This window comes from Neomonachus schauinslandi, chromosome 2 (assembly GCF_002201575.2).
Source record: "Neomonachus schauinslandi chromosome 2, ASM220157v2, whole genome shotgun sequence".
NCBI classification, from domain to species: Eukaryota; Metazoa; Chordata; class Mammalia; order Carnivora; family Phocidae; genus Neomonachus; species Neomonachus schauinslandi.
The window spans coordinates 129,782,716-129,801,196 of record NC_058404.1 but is presented as its reverse complement, the minus strand read 5'-3'; the positions used below and the strand labels follow the sequence as shown (position 1 = coordinate 129,801,196).

Below are 18,481 nucleotides of genomic sequence, written 5' to 3'. Positions count from 1 at the left end.
CCTTATTCTGTGATAAATTCAATGGATGGAAATGAATTCAACTCTATTTTCTTTACACTCTGCTTCAAGAGTACACCAAGGCATTAAAGAATATGCTTCATTCACCAATTTTCAAAATTTGATTTTAAACAAAAATATAGTCTTCTCATTGCCCTCCCTGGCCCATTGACTGCTGCTTTTCTGTGATACTTGGGTTTGTGGAGTGTCTAATGAGACTGGGCATCTAGTGCCTAGAATCCACAATAGAGCCACCCTGTCGGAGACCCAGCCACCTTCCCCAGTTGTGGACCAAGAGTGGTTCTGGAATATTTCTGGAGTCTCCTCTCCTTGTGAAATTCAAAGTTCTTAGACTCCTTTTTCTCATCCCCAGAAATCACCCTTTAGTCTAGACTAAAGAAGTTCCCTTTTTAAAAAAATTTCCCTTGGAGATTATTCCTCTCTCCTTTAATCAACCAGAGCCTGGGAAAAAAAATCTTCTCAACATACTTTTTAGAAGCAGAATAGAGGAAAGGAATTGTGATGTAAGATTTTTCTTACCTGAAAGAAACATCACTTTAAGAAGCACAGAGCCACTTTACTAAAGCAAGGGACAAGGAGGTGGAAATAAATAATGTCTCAAAAAAATTCATCTTGTCATGCACTCCTGAAATATTAGGGTAAGAAATGATGCTAATTCCGCTTGACCACAGAGCCTAAATTTAGGACTTAGTAACAAACATAGTTTGCTCTCACTTATATAAAGTAAATAGTGTGTAGAAAAAAAAAATAGTAATCCCAGAAAATACACACCTATCAACCATTAACTATTTGGTTGAATCATACTTTAAATTTGTCTATAGTTTCTATAACAATCACTAATTTCTACTTTAAGAACAATATTTATTTTTAAGAAAGTGGAAGAGTTGAGAGTATTAGAAGCAATCTTAGCCTAGTTAGGAGACTTCTGGGACAAATCTCAATTCTGACACTTTCTATCTGTATGACCTTGACCTGTTACTTGGTGTCTTAATTTTCCCATCTATAAAATGGGAACAGCAGCAAATTCTTCTTCATTGGGTTTTTATAACATTAAACAAGTTAACAGATAGAAAGTGCTTCAAATAGCACATAATATCAGTATATGTATTAACTATTATGTTTTGTAGAACAGGTATCTAAGTTTAAGGCAAGAGGTTCTGTATGATAAATAACATGAAGCAGAATTATTTCCAGTTAATCCCTTGCACTTTATTTCCAAATGTGAGAGTAGTAATGCACTTTAAATCTTTACTTTGCTGAAGAATAGTATTTAATATTCATTTCTAGAAGGCATGCTGTTTATTTCCTGCCCTCGAGTATTCAGATAAACTCATATATCAGATTCCTTGTATGAAAAATAATTAATGGAAATGTTCATTAACTATGAGGGAGAAGGAGTAAATACATTGAATCTGTCTTAAGGGAAAACTGGTGAATATAAGAAAACATTACTTGGAAAAAAGAAATACATAATTAATAGACCTGCAGGCATAAGGACATACGGCACTGAAGGAATATTGTTCAATCACATTAGATACTGGAAAAAAACACATTGTAAACAAAGCACTGTTGAAACTTTATTCTTTGTGTGTTATAATGTCAGTATACTAAGTCTGTTTATTTTGTCTGACAGTATAATAGAAAAGAGCACAGTTGGAGACTCCAGGAGAGAGGAGTTAGATAGTGGCATGACCTCCACAACATAATTTGTTGTATATCTTGCATAGAGTTGGGATTTTGTGTGTGTGAGTGTTTATTGCTGTTGTTTCTCATTCAGTGAATTTAATGGTCTCTCTTATTACTGGAAATCACCTTTTTCATGTCCCCAAAATAATCCCAAATGATATATTCTGCATTTCTGGTAATTTTTTGTACTGTCATCTACTCATTCATTCATTTGTTCTTTCATTCATTCGTTCATTCATTTCTTAGTGAGTCGATTTATTGAGTTGTGCTTGATAATATTCTAGGTACTGGTGTTTCAGTGTAAACAACCCAGACTAAATTCCTGCCTTCATGGTATTTGGGTTCTAGTAAGAAGAGATAGAGAATAAATAAATAAATACATAACACATCAGATAGGAATGATAAATATGATGTAAAATGAAGCAGGGTTTGGAAGACAGAAAGTGACTCTAAAGTATGATATTGTTTCAAACGGATGGGCCAAAGAAAGCCAGTCTCACTAAGGGATATTTTAGCAGAGATTATAATGAAGGAAGGCAGTAAGCCACTCATCTATGGGAAGAGGCTTGAGAAAAAGTACAAAAACGATGAGGTGGAGCACTTGGCCTTTTCAGGATCAACTGAGTGCCCTGTGGCTGGAGCAGAGTGAAGGAGGGGGCAAGTAATAAGAGAGCAGGTCAGAGAGAAACCAGATCATGAAGGGCCTTGTAGGCCAAAGAAAGACTCGAGATGTTGCTTTACATGAGATGGGAGATGTTTACATGAGATGGGAGTGTTTGGGGAAAACAATAGCATAGATAGACTTTATTTTAAAACGATTACTCTGACTTTGGAGACATGGTAGAAGAAGGACATCAAGGCGCCTAGAGGTGAGAGATGATGGCAGCTTAAACTGGAATGGTAAAGGTCGAGAAGGGTGAGCATTGGTGGCATTTTGGACATATTTTAAATGTGAATCTGCAGGATTTTTTAATGGATCATATATGGGATATCTAAAAAGATCAGTGTTGAAGACTATTCTTGATTCTAATGTTCTCTCTATTCCCCTATTTTTATTGCTTTTGCTATCACACTGTGATTATATATTTAAGGAATATGTTTATATGATAATAATTTTAAATACAAAATGGCACCAAATGTTTTCCTACTGGTAACAAATTTTAAGAAGGACCTATTATCAATAATGTGTATATTAAAAATAGAATGATTGTTTCTATGTAATAAACCATTTTAAAACTTGGCAGCCTAAAACAATAATTTCTTTTTTTAGATTTATTCACTTTTTAGAGAGAGAGCGAGCACAGCCAGGAGGGGCAGAGGGAGAGGGAAAGAAAATCTTAAGCAGGCTCTGCACTGAGCATGGAGCCCTACGTAGGGCTCGATCTCATGACCCTGAGATCACCCACGACCTGAGCCAAAACCAAGAGTCGGTTGCTTAACCGACTGTGCCACCCAGGTGCCCCAAACAATAATTTCTTATTGTTCTTTATGATTTATAGGTTGACTAAACTTATCTAGACAGTTCTTATTTGGGGTTTTATAAGTGGGTGAAGAATGGAGTTATCTGAAGCCTCAAGTGGAGTAGATACCCAGGATAACTCCTTATGGACTAGCTTGAGTTTTCTAACAGCATTTTCTCACAATATTTTTTTTTTTAAGATTTTATTTATTTATTTGACAGAGAGAGACACAGCGAGAGAGGGGAGTGGGAGAGGGAGAAGCAGGCCTCCCGTGGCGCAAGGAGCCCGATGCGGGGCTCGATCCCAGGATCCTGGGATCATGACCCGAGCCGAAGGCAGACGCTTAATGACTGAGCCACCCAGGCGCCCCTCTCCCAGTATTTTAGAGTAGTTAGGCTTGTTACATGACATCTGGCTTCATCCACAGTTAATGTTACAAGACGTGGAAGCTGCCAGGCCAATCATGGAAAAGACAGATACATACAGCTTCACTTCCACATCTTTTTATTGGTTAAGCAGTCACATAGTCTGTTAGTAGTCCCTGAAACTACCTCAGCATTCAGATATTTGCTAAAAGGACTCAGAATTCAGTATGTAGCCATAAAGAACACATATACTCTTCTTCCAGCAGTGTATGTAATACTTCTACCCAATAAAGTCCATTAGCAATTCAGCACCCAAAGATTCACATAGGAACCCTGTACCTAGAACAGACAGAAATTCCAAACTCCTAGAAAAAAGTCAGGTGTTCAGCATTAACAATATTGTTTATACAAATTTCTTAGGCACAGTGAGCCACTCTTACTATAACTTTTTTTTATTATTGAAGTATAATCAACATGCAATGCTATATTAATTTCAGGTGTACAACAGCTGCTCTTATTATTTATGGAGAGTTTGATATGAGTGTAGGGCACTGGTTACCAGTCAGGTAACCAATGGCCAACCAATGGCCCACCTTGAAAGCAAATCTTTCTAAGGATAGCATATTAGTTATCTAAGGTTGCCATAACAAAGTACCACAGTTTGGTGGCTAAAAAAATAAAAAATAAATAAAAAATGAAAGTATTTTCTCACGGTTTTGAAGGCTAGAATTTTATTTCTTTTTAAGTTTTTATTTTAATTCCTGTTAGTAAACATAGTGTTAGATTATAGTGATTCAACAATTCCATATGTCAACAGATGCTCATCATAACAAGGGAACTCCTTAATCCTCATCACCTATTTAACCCAACCTCCCACCCACCTCCCCGCTGGTAACCATTGGTTTGTTCTCTATAGTTAAGAGTGTATTTCTTGGTTTGTCTCTCTCTCTCTCTCTCTTTTTTTTTTTTTCCACTTTGCTCATTTGCTTTGCTTCTTAAATTCCACATATGAGTGAAATCATATGGTATTTGTCTTTCTCTGACTGGCTTATTTCACTTAGCATTATATTCCCTATCTCCATCTATGTCATAGCAAATGGCAAGATTTCATTCTTTTGTTATGGCTGAGTAATAGTCCATTATATATATGTACCGCCTCTTCTTTATCTATTCATCAATCGATGGACACTTGGGCTGTTTCAATATCTTGGCTCTTGTAAATAATGCTGCTATAAACATAGAGGTGCATGTGTCCTTTTGAGTTAGTGTTTTTGTATTCTTTGGGTAAATACCCAGTAGTGCGACTGCTGGATCATAGGATAGTTCTCTTTTTAACTTATTGAGGAAATACTGTTTTTCAGAGTGGCTGCACCACCAGTTAGCACTCCCACAGCACATAGGGTTCCTTTATCTCCACATCCTCAACCCCTGTTGTTTCTTGTATTATTGATTTTAGCCATTCTGACAGGTGTGAGGTAATATTTCATTGTAGCTTTGATTTGGATTTACCTGATGGTAAGTGGTGATGAACATCTTTTCATGTGTCTCTTGGCCATCCGTGTCTTCTTTGGAGAAATGTCTGTTCATGCCTTCTGCTCATTTTTATTTGGATTATTTAGTTTTGGGATGTTGTTGAAGGCTAGAATTTTAAGTTCAAGGTACTGGTAGGGTTGGTTTCCAGTGAGACTCTCTCCTTGGTTTGCAGATGGCCTTCTCATTATGTTTTCACATGGCCTTTCCTCTGTGGATGCACTTCCCTGTTATCTCTTCCTCTTCTTATGGGGATACCAGTCGTATTGAATTAGGTCTCACCCAAATGGCCTCATTTTAACTTAATCACATCCTTAAAGACCTTATTTCTAAATATGATTATATTCTGAGGTACCAGGAATTAGAACATTAACATGAATTTTGAGGGGCGCCTGAGTGGCTCAGTTGGTTAAGCATCTGCCCTCAGCTCAGGTCATGATCCCAGGGTCCTGGAATCAAGCCCCACGTCAGTCGGTCTCCCTGCTCAGTGGGGAGCCTGCTTCTCCCTCTGCCTGCCACTCCTGCTGCTTGTGCTCTCTCTCTCTCTCTGTCAAATAAATAAATAAAAATGTGAAAAAAATAACATACGAATTTTGGGAGGACACAATTCATCCCATAGTAGACTAAAGACTGCTATGTTAACTCTTCTGTACATAAGGCCAACCTTGACTCAAGTGAAGGGAAGATAAACTATCTCTTGAGGGGGAATGACAAAAATTTGCAGCAATCTTTAATCAGCTACACTGAATAAAATGATGTGTGATAGTCTTTCATTAATCACTTTTAGGCTCTATCAAATTCTCGGTCAGGTGTAAGGAGTTTGGGTTTGAGGGAATGTAGAAGGAAATAGATTTCCTTAAATGTTTATATATATTCATCCGTGTACTTATTTGAATATATTTTCCATTGCTCTTTTAATTTCCACTAAATTTGGGAAATTCACTTAAATGTCACCATATTTGAATTAACTTACAGTCCTACAATCTTAATGGTTGAGAGTATCAAAGAATTATGGCTTTAAAAAATAGCTTACTAAATTCCTGATTCTAAATACTGACAGTTAAATTTTAGTTGAATTAACAAATACCAAACAATGCTTTCTATATTATGTTATACAAATATACTATACAAGTATTATTTTATGTTAACTTTTTTCCTTTAGGCCTGTCAGGATAAATTTTAAATGATTATTATACCTATTATTTGGCTTTTGCAGACCATATTACTAATACATGATGAATGCTCTAATAGTAAGAAAAATGATAATTATATATTTTGATAAATAAAATTATTTTTACATAAATTAAAGCCAAAACAAATTTGGTCTAATTTATGTTCAAAGATATTCAGTATCTCTCAGACATATTAAACCTCAGGGGAAAAGATTTTAATGGGAACAATAAGCAAATACTTTTTTTTTTTTTTTTAAAGATTTTATTTATTTATTTGAGACAGAGAGAATGAGAGAGACAGAGAGCACATGAGAGGGGGAAGGGTCAGAGGGAGAAGCAGGCTCCCCGCCGAGAAGGGAGCCCGATGTGGGACTCGATCCCGGGACTCCAGGATCATGACCTGAGCCGAAGGCAGTCGCTCAACCAACTGAGCCACCCAGGTGCCCCTAAGCAAATACTTTTATGTTGCATACTAGCTTCATATTACTGTCCAGATCCTTCTCACACACTGTCTAGATGATTTCAGGAAGACATGTACAAAATATAGAACTTGTCTACATTAATACATGCTAAAAATCACATCATACCTCCCACCTCATCTCCAGCTCACTTACCCATTTTATTTCATAAATTTAAATCTCACTGAGTTTCTTTATTTTTGCATAGTTTGGTGCCTTAGATTTTTTGAGTTCTCCAAGTGGCACTGATAGAAGACTTTCTTTGTTAAAAGGCTTATTTCAGCCTTCCTTCAGAGATTGGGCCATACTCCATCTGCTTACTCTAGTCAGAGTCCTTTTGACATATTTAGTGGACAAGTTTTACTGAGCATTTGTTAAAGGTGATCTTGGAAAATTGAATTCAGAGATCCACTTTCTCTACGGTTGAGTTAAACAGAACCCCAGAAAACTACAAGATACATAGATTTGGATTGTCTTTCATAATTTGCAAGAGTAGGGATTTTATAGGAAAATCCTGAATTTAAGAGTAGAGGTACAGAACATGGAAGGATAGATAGAATTCAGGTACAGAACATGGGAAGCTATTTCTGGGTTCATTTACACATAAAAGACAAGATGTTGAACTACTGTAGGAAAATCCTAAAGCCAATAAAAGCCTTGAAAACCTGAAAATTAAAAACAACTTTAAATTTCTTAAAAAAAAATACCTTTTAAGAAGCTGAGTCATTATGACTTCAACTTTGGTTTGGGGATCCACATGCAAGTGTATTGGCATCAATGAAACATTTTGTCTGCCAACAAGGTGCTGTGACGATTTTATTTAGAAGGAGTTGAAGTCAGCATGTGGTTGGTGCTGTGTTCTTCAACACCTGTTGGTCCTGAATGTGTAGAAGACCTCGATATGAGATAATAGCAGAGGTAGCAATGATTGCTGTGCACACCGGTATTAACAAGATCTCTTTTTACATCTACTGCAGATAGCAGATTCGAAAAGGACTTAAGGTAAACACTGTATTTAAGATAATGACATCATTGGGGCGCCTGGGTGGCTCAGTCGTTAAGCGTCTGCCTTCGGCTCAGGTCATGATCCCAGGGTCCTGGGATCGAGCCCAGCATCGGGCTGCCCCCTCAGCGGGAGCCTGCTTCTCCCTCTCCCACTCCCCCTGCTTGTGTTCCCTCTCTCGCTATCTCTCTCTCTGTCAAATAAATAAATAAAATCTTTAAAAAAAAAAGATAATGACATCATTATCAATGATAATTTAAGCAACTGATCTCATGTATAGCACATGCGGCATTTATTTCTTACTCTAAGTATTACCATTTCATATACACTCTGGATCATAAACACTCACCCACCTTCGTTGTTTTTGAATATAATCTCTAGCATTGCTTCAGAATTTACCTGTAAGTGTGAAGTGTACTATAACATATTTTTCTTTAAATAAGAAATTAGCAATCAAGGTACAATTTGAAGACTATGATTTGTTATTAATATGCCCATTTGAGATGAACCATGTATGTGAGAAGCTATAAAAAGTAGACTCAGCATGAATTTAGTTTATCTCACAGTGACTATCATCTGTTCTATCTTGGAATTGCCTACTTCTGTAACAAACAAATTTTAGAAGTTGAATGATATCAATGTGCAGTTGCAACTGTAAAATAAAATGTACATGAATTAGGTACAATGAATTCTAGATATATCAAATAATTTAGAAATGGTTGTATTTTCTTTGGTAACTATGTGAGATTAGAAAATGTTAGACTTAAAATGTTTTTTAAGATATTGGTCATCCATTGTTTTAATTATATGATATAGAGGTATTAAATAGCCATGCTAACAGATGCAATAAAATAAGTAAAATAAGCAAATACTCTGTTCTGAAGTTTTTGTATCACAAACTGAGCATTTCTTCAGTGCAGTTTTCATACCACACATAAATAATTTTGCATAAATTCTATTATGTCTAGCAACTCTGCAGGAAAAATAATGGTGGCACAAATTTTAAGTTGGATAATAATTATGAAAAATCAGAAAATTCTATTTACTCTTGCTATAATGAAGATAATAATGTAGAGAAATTTATAAACATCACTTTAAAATGCATTCCAAGGAGGTAAGGAAAGATGCAATGTGTTTGCACAGAAACTTACTTTTATCCTCTTGGATAGTGGCTGATTCATAGCACAGAAAATTGGAAGGTAAAGAATTGCCAGATGGATATATTAGACTCTGACTGACAGCCTAATACAAATAATTGTGAAGATAAATGCAATTTGAATATTCCAAGTACTATTGATTTCAGATTCTCACCTAAGAAAATTGTCTGCTTTCCTTTAAGTTCATACATGATATTATCAGCAGTCAGCTTATATCCTCACTAGACGTGTCCTTTTCTGCAGGTAATCTGTTTTACTCTGGTAAATCTGATAGGAAAACTTTGTGTCAGGAATTGGCTAAACCTGTTATATTAGAATTTTATTGCATATGTTTCTTATTAAGAATAAAGGTTAATTTAGAGTAGTTAGGTTCTGCTTAATAAGAAAGACTTTGGCAGCAGTACTTGAGCCTGAAAGTTTTTAAAAAGCTGAACAGAATTGTCAAAGCATAATTAAGGGTAGAGGAATTAAGCACACTTTTCTCCCTTAAGTGTCTCTGTGAGGCAATAGAACCTTTGGCAACAGAGCCAAGTAGAAAAAATGGAGCCATGCCAGTTGCTGCACCATGATAAAGAGAGATTGGTTGTAATTTCTGGTAATAATGCCCACAGGAATAAAGCTGACAGTGGTCTATCCTCTTACTAACATTAGCCATTTCTCTCCTCTTTTATTGCTCTTTCTGATGGGCCTTAGTCACTTGGTGATATTATCTGTCACTATTTTTGTCATCTATCACTATTTGTGTTACATTCTTGAATGTGATGAGTCACTCAGAACAATTAACTAACATTCATTGAGGTCCTGCTATGTGTAAAAGCTTATGCAAAGGTATTAGCAGAAATATTTTACTCTGACTGTAGAAAGCTACAGAAAATCATAATGCTGGTTGTATGGGAATATGACCTGGAGAAGTGCGAAGTGTTTCAAAAGTATAAAGATGGAGCTGAGAAAAGGGAAGTATACTGAGATCTGAGCCAAGGGAGAATAAGAGCCAGGGTCCCAAGCTAGGCCCTGAGGGTCTAGAAATTGTAAATATTCAGTGGTGTGTTTCCCATGTGGTAAGGACCAAGTTGTTTGGTGTGAAGGACATTATGTGCTTTATAAGGAACTTAGACTACTTCTGTAGGCATTGGGATACTATAAGAAGTAGGCAAGAGTTGTATCTTGGTCTGTTTGGGCTGCTATAACAAAGTACCATAAACTAGGAAACTTATAAACAACAGAAATTTATTTCTTACAGTTCTGGAGATTGGGAAGTCCAAGCTCAAAACACCAGCAGATTTAATGTCTGACGAGGGCCCACTTCTTAGGCAGCCATCTTTTTGTCTCATCTACCATGTCTCTATAACCTTACATGATAGAAGGGGCAGGTGAGCTCTCTGGGAACTCTTTTATCAGGAAATACTTTGCATTCATGAGGACTCTGGCCTCATGACCTAATCACATCCCAAACATCCCATCTCCTAATACTGTCACGTTTGATGTGTTAGGATTTCAACATACGAAGTTTGGAGAGACACAAATATCAGACTGTAGCAAGTTGAGTAAATAGTAAGATGCAAAATAATGTTTATAATGTTTCTTGAGCTGGATTTCCAAAGAATGGGTTCTGAACTTTATTTGAAATTTGTCAATTCCGAGACTATCACATGGTACTAATCAAATATAAATTATAAAAAATAACAATTTTCATATCATCCAATATCACTGATTACCTGCATTTATACATGCCCCAATTAGGATGAAAATTGCTTATATTCATATTGAAATAATAGAGTTTACAGGTGATCTAGGCTATCAAAAATATATACTAAGAGATCCATTCATTTATATTTATCTAATTGTTATATCTTAAAAAGTTATAGTTAGTGTATTGATTTCATAATTCATATCAATTGATAACAAATTACCATAAATTTGATGGCTTAAAATAATTCACGTTTAATATGTTATAGTCTGGAAGTCAGAAATCAGAACTAGGTCTCCCTGGACTAAAATCAGTGTTGTCAGAGAGGTGAGTTCCTTCTAGAAGCTCTAGGGGCTGATGCGTTTACTTGCTCTTTTGAGATCCTAGAGTTTGCCTTCATTTCTTGGTTCATTGCTTCCTTCCATCTTAAAAACCAGCAATGGCCTGTCAAATCTTTCTCACACTGCACCACTCTAATTTATTTACTATCTTTCCCAATAGAATAAGATGTTTGTAAATGCAGATAATCATATTTATATTCTTTATATTCCCTACTATATGCCTAGTATAGAACTAGTGTATAATACACCAATAATAGATGAAATTAGTGAATTTTTAAATGAATGGTGGAAAAAAAACCTTTCAATTAAGACCAAATTTCTTCTCAAGTCTTTCATCCTAGTAAAATAAAGTTAATCATTTTATTAAATTAACCATTGATAACCTGAAATACAAAGCCTATCAAGCTATACATATAGTATCAGGCTACTAAATTTTCTGTAGCTTATCCTCTTTTTCCATACAACTCAAAGCTAAGCTGGACCAATCCTAGGTACAAATTATCCCTTATGAGACTAACTTGATACTAGAGAATTCAGTATTATATTGCTTTTGTTTGTCAGGTTCTCAACTTGTGTTCTGAAAAATGTGGTTTCTGCATTGGCTGGTATTTATCTGATAGCCAGTGTCTAAGAGACAACTGAATTCCTGCCAACTGCCTAGTTGGATTTTTAAATAGTACCTTTCCTGAGATTTTTCCATGACCAATGCTAGAAATTTTATGTATAGACTCATTTCTCCAAATTAGAAATCTTGAATGCTGTCTACTTCTTTAAGTATTAATCCTCAGTAAACATGGTCATCGTCTCATCTTACAGATAAAGAAATTGAAGCTTAGAGCAGTTAAGAACTTTACTTGAGGACATAGTGTTGATAAATGGCTCAGCTGGAACTCTAACTCAGTTGTTTTTTTGTTTTGTTTTTTTAATTCTTTTTTTTTTTAAAGATTTTATTTATTTATTTGACAGAGAGAGATATAGCGAGAGAGGGAACACAAGCAGGGGGAGTGGGAGAGGGAGAAGCAGGCCTCCCGCGGAGCAGGGAGCCCGATGTGGGACTCGATCCCAGGACCCTGGGATCATGACCTGAGCCGAAGGCAGGCACTTAACGACTGAGCCACCCAGGTGCCCTGTTTTTTTAATTCTAAAGACTGGCTTTAACTACTATACTACAGAAAGTCTACAATGTTTTATTTTAGCATGATTCTGATTATTCGTTGGTTTTATATAGCTGAAGAGGGATAGAAATAGAACTGGAGGGGCGCCTGGGTGGCTCAGTTGGCCTACAGCTCGGGTCATGATCTTAGCATCCTGGGATCGAGACCCGAACCACATCCGGCTCTATGCTCAGCAAGGAGTCTGCTTCTCCCTGTCACTCTCCCTCTGTGCTCTCTCTCTCTGTCTCTCTCAAATAAATAAATAAAATCTTAAAAAAAAAAAAGAAAGAAATAGACCTTGAATGTAGAAATACAGAGAAAAGGAGAGAAAAGAAGAAAAGATGAAAAATGAAGAGAGAGAGGGAACAGAATGGAAGGGAAGGGAGAAAAGATATAAGAAGGCATCCATCAAGTCTTTAGATTTGTCATCTATTGAAATCATAATCCTACTAAGATTATATATTTCTTTTATTAACAGACCAAATAATTTTGAACCATCTTTGGATTGAATGCCACGTGGAATATTGGTCAGTTTTCATAGATTCAAGAATATAATTTGCTCTACCTAGTTTAAACAGAAGGTATTTTATTATAGGGTATTTGATAATTTTTCAGATTCCTTGGAAGGTCAGCACACTATTCTTGGATACACAGGGACAAAATGCCAGGAAAGATTCCTTTCTGGAAAGGATAGGGTATGTTGCCAGACCAAGAACATGAAAAGGAAAAAGGAATGGGACATGGGATTTTCAGGATTTATTATGTAAATTTTTTTTTTTTTTAAGAGAGAGAGAGTGAATGAGAAAATGAGAATTTGAGAATTGGCAGCGTGTGCTTGGTTTGAGGTATTTTATGGTTAGGGAGATTAAGGTTATCTGAGAAGGGTGAGACAAGATCATGAAGACAAAGTTTATTTTAGACTTCCCAAACATTTTTAAAAAATTTTGACATCGAATACATTATTTTATTTATTTTTTAACCTTTTGATCCCCTTCACCCATTCCTCTCACCGTTACCCCCTGCCTCTGGCAACCACCCATCTGTCCTCTCTATCTACAAGCTTAGTTTTTTGGTTTTTTTTTTTTTTTGCTTTTATTTTATTTCTCTGTTTTTGTTTTTTAGATTTCACATATAAGAGAGACCATACGGTATTTTCCATTCTCTGTGTGACTTATTTTACTTAGCATAATACCCTTGGGGTCCATCCATGTTGTCTCAAATGAAACATTTCATTCTTTTTTATGGCTGAATAATACTCCATTATGTGTTTGTATACATACATACATATGTGTATTTTATATCCATTTAAACATAAATTTTTTTCATTCATTCATCCATTGAAGGACTTTGGTTGTTTCTATATCTTGGCTATTGTAAATAGTGCTGTAATGAACTTGGGAGTGCATATATATTTTTGACTTAGTGTTTTCATTTGGGGTGGGGGTTTAAAAACCCAGAAGTGGAATTGCTGGATCATATGGTAACTCTATTTTTAATTTTGTTAAGGAACCTCCATGCTGTTTTCCACAGTGACTATACCAATTTACATACCCAGCAACAGTGTACAAGGGTTCCCTTTTACCTACATCCCACCAACACTTGTTATTTTTTGTCTTTTTGATAATAGCCATTCTAAAAGGTGTGATGTGATATCTCATTTGATTTTGAGCTGCATTTCCCTGATGCTTATTGATACTGAGCATCTTTTCATGAACCTGTTGGTTATCTGTATGTCTTCTTTGGAAAAATGTCTATTCATTTTAATCTACTTGTTTTCAGTAAGGTACTACCTTCCACAATTGTACCTGATGTCACTTTAATCCACCTAATATTCTTTCGGAAGACAATAGACTTGAACCTTTTGCTAGGGATAGAAGGAGAATTTGTCTGGCTGCATGGAATACTGTCAACCAATCCTCTGGTCGTCAGATCCATCTTCATTCCCCCTTTCACAGGTACATAGCTTTTCTATGGCCCCACAGTAACAGTAGGGTTGTTTAGGGATGGGGATATGCACTATCAGCTCAGGTTTCAGATTTCTTATGTCTTGTCTGCTTTCCAGTTTCCTTTTCCTATCTACTCTCAAAGTGCTTAGATTTTACAATGGACTTCTTACCTTAAAATTTACTTTTTTTTTCTATTTTCTGTTTAAAAAATATAGAGTTATATATATTTAGTTATATATATTGATTAACATAGACAGAGTTTTTATATTCATTTTTTAAAAGAACTTGAAGTCTGTGTTAAAACCAAGCTGAATACTACATGTGTGGTTATAAAATATAACAAATCATAAATATTTGACTTTATGTGAATATTGGTAAAGGGTAAGAGCTGCTATTTATTTAGTTTGACAGGACCAAACGGCAGTTAGCTTTATGAATTTTGTTTTAACTTTCTCCTTTCTTTCTTACACAGACTATATTCATTAATGCTTAAGAGAAGAGCCAGTTAAAAAAAAAAATGGAATTGTCTTTTCTTTGAAATATGTCTTAATAAAGCAATCTATTAGGAAAGAATCGGAACTTCATGAATAATCATTTCTATATAATGATAAATATTCTGGAACTAACTTGTTTTAACACTACTTAATTTAGTGCATGCAAAGATTTGATGAATGCTTCAGTGAAGTTCTAAAAAATGGTTACATAACTTCAGATGAGTGTATAGAAAGACTCACATGTTGTTCAAAATTGTCCCTAAGAGATGAGTATAAACCACATATAAAAAAGTGAGACACGTTTCCATAAGCCACATGGCTTAATATCATTACTTTCAGTCTTATAAGTTAGTTTTAAAGCTGTAGTGACAAATACAGAATGAGATTTATTAATGTACACAAAATTCTGTTTTTCTGTGTATTCATGTTGTATAATTAGGTTATTAACTACATAATTTAATTCATTTTTATGTGGTAAAAACAGTTTAACTGTTAGCAGCTGCCTTTAAAATAGCTTTACACTTATTCAGATTTAAATTACCTGTTGACTTAAGTAAGTAATTATAATTTTGTCCTAACACTATGTAACATATGGTGTTTACATTCTTCTCAAGAGCTCCTTGAGGGGAAAAAAAATACAGAAACATTAATATAAATAGCGATTTAAGGAACGAATGAAAATATGTACAAAGATTAATGGTAGTTAGTAGGATATTAAATAGTTGTTAAAGTATTTGAACTTGTCTTATTGGATTATTGACTTATGAGATTGTATTTTCAATTTTTTTGCTAGGTGTTGATATTTTTACATAATATATTCATTTTGAGTAATCTGCTTTCTAAATTGAGGTTACATATATTTTTTATTATTGTTGTTGAATTCATTTTAAGCCATATATTCCTTTCTGAATAACAAAGCGTTATTTTATGTCTATATTTATATTTTAGACTTCGGTATTTATGAGGCAGATAACCTAGTGTTTTTTTAATTAAAAAGTATAAGGCATAAAATTTAAGACAACATTAAAAGTTATAAACACAGTCAAAATTCTAGTATATTTAGGGTGATTTTAAAATGGGGCATGCTCAAGTGTTTGCTCAGAAGTTATCTGTTTAGAATGTTGCTCTGCTAAACCACGAAGTCTCTTTAAACTCATGGTTTATCTAAAAGGTAATTATAGTACAGTCTTTAATTTCTTGAGTGCTCTAATGTGCTAGACAGATTTTAACATGTTTACATATATTTTTCTCAGGAAAAACTCCGTAAATTAGACTAGGCATTTTAAGTCCATTTTCCATAAGAAGAAACTGAGTCTAGAGTGTTTCATATTTCTAATACATCTCTAATAAATGGCAGAGCCAGACTGATTTCAAAACCCATGCTTGAAGCTACCATGCTATACTAAATATTGTACCTTGAACTATATGCTATTGTCTGTCACCTGTATTAATTGGGTGAAGATGAGGACTAGATCAGAATACCTTTTATGACTGACCATTCAAAGAATGTTTTGACTAGATAATTCAGTATCATAGAAGAGCTTATTGTCATAATTTCTCTTAACATAAACTATGAAAAATACTTTTAAATAAATCTAATAACCTATAGTTCTTTCTCAACTGCAGTTAACTACCAGAGGAGTTAACTTTATCACTCATTTTACCTTGGGACTTAAGGAAACTATTATCTTCAGAATTCACAGGAGAGGAGACTGTTTCCTCTAACCTAATATAGATTGCTTTTAAGGGTTTAGATAAATGTGGGCCTAAAGTAATGTGTTAATCTACATCTGGATCAGCATAGGTAATACTAACAATTTTTTTTTTAAAAAAATACTCTAATTTTTAGTGAGTCATTTTTCAGATATTAGGGGTAGTTTTAACCCTAGGCGAGAGAATTTTGGAGATTAATCTCAAATGATATTAACCAATATGTGAAAATGGAAATACTGTATTGTCTTAGGTCACAGTCCTCCCACCTGCTGACCTTCTTTGCTCTAGACACTCACTCCTGATTGATCTCCTACCATATTTGACCTAATACCTCCAGATTATTTTACCTCTATCCCAGACCTCTCTGAGTTCCAGACTCATATACATAAATGCCTACTCATTACCTCCACTTGGATATCTATACCCAGGATCTCCAAATAGACAAAACCATTCAAAACTTTTTATTCTTAGCCCATTTTATCCAAGTCACTGTCCTAAATCTATTCCTCTCTGAGTCTCTGTATTTCCTTCACAATTTCAACTAATAGTTTTGTTGACTCCATTGTTCAGGCCAGGGGAAAAAAAAAGGAAAGAAAAGAATAGAATTCCATCCTTGATCCTTCTCATTACTTCCCCATACCCATTCCATCCTTAGCAAGTCAGCTCTGCCTTTGGGATTAAGTATATTGCAAATCTGCCAATTTCTGCCACTTAGGCTACCATCACTGTCATCATCTCTCACTTTGGCTATCACAACCATTTCTTACTCGTTTTCCTCTTTCCACTCTTGTCTTCCCTATAGTCCATTTTCCACATAGAAGCCAGAGTTCTCTTTTAAAAAGATAAATTAGTGTGTGTCATCCCCCTGCTTAAAATGTTCCAGTGGTGTCCCATCAAACACAAGGTTAAAGTGAAACTGCTTGCCAAGTTCTGTGAGCCTTGCATGTTCTAGCCCATGGCAGCTTTTCCAATCTCATCTCTGATTTCTCTTGCATGTTTTTTTCTTGATTTGGCCATGCTGACCTTCATGTTATTTCTGAAACATATCAAGTTCTCTCCCTCCTCAGGATAGTTGCACTAACCTTTTCTTTTGTTTCCATCTTTTATTCTCTAGATTACTTTATGGCTCATTCTGTCATTGGACTTAAGAATCTGTACCTCAGTTAGCTCATCAGAAGAGCGTTCCACAACTCTTCCTAAAAAAGCTTTCATATTGCAGCTCCTTTTCCTGCTTTGTTTTTCTTCAAGGCATCTATTATTTTTCATAGCACAAAACTCTTGTCACCTGGCATGGCATTTTATATGTGTAATTAAAATCAATTTTGCTTAGCAAAATAGAAGCTCAGCATGGATAGGGACCTATTCCCCATTGTTTCCTCAGTTCATGCAACAATGACTGGCACAGAATTTATTTATTTAATAAATATTTGTTAAATGAAAGAGATATTGCTATTTTATGTTGTATTTTATTTTAATACATATGTTTATATGTATATGATATGCTCATATTTAAATGCATATGTGTGTGTATATGATATGCAGAGGAGTGTTTATCATATTTTATCTTAACAGAAATCATAACATAATTTTCTATGATACTGAATTATCTAACCAAAACATCCTGTGAGTGGCCATAAATTTAATCTAGCCCTTGTCTTTGTCCAATTAATACATTTTACCTAGAATTAGCCAGACAATTGTGTATAATTCAAGATGCAACCTGTAGTCCAGAAAAAAAACAGAGTTGAGTGCTTTAATTTGACGTAACCCATTTAGTGAGGTTATTTAACACTCTCTTGTGTATCCTCTAATATTTTTCTGACTTGAAAATCTTGGTAACATTTTTGGTACTTGGTTTTAGTTAGAAATGGTGTTCAGCTGAAAAAACAAAACAAAACAAAAAAAGAAAACAGAGTAACGGTGATTTAAATTCTATTGTATTTATTCTTACACGTAAAATAGATCTGGAGGTGGCAGCACAGACGGGGTAAATAAGGCTGCTCGTGGAAGTTGTGTGGGGCCCTGACTCCTATTTTATCATTCTGTTCTGCTTTCCTTATCTCCACCTACTGTATCAAAGGCTACTTCAGAGTCTAGTGGCATTGCGTCTTCACAACAGTGTTTCAGATAGTAGTAGGGAGGAAATGGGGAGGAAAAAGAGACATTCTTACTAGTTGAGTTGACTTCATAATAAGGAGCCACTCTGGAAACACCACACAACACTTCTGCTCATGTGTCATTGGCCAACCTCACTGAAAAGAAAGCTGGAAAAATGTAATTTTTTAATTAGAAATGTT

At 35.1% G+C, this 18,481-nt stretch overlaps 1 protein-coding gene across 1 annotated transcript in view; it reads left to right on the top strand.

The window, feature by feature from the left end:
• Nucleotides 1–18,481, top strand: part of CCSER1 (coiled-coil serine rich protein 1) — a 1,330,597-nt gene that overhangs the window by 535,642 nt on the left and 776,474 nt on the right. The gene's annotated exons all lie outside the window — the stretch shown is intronic.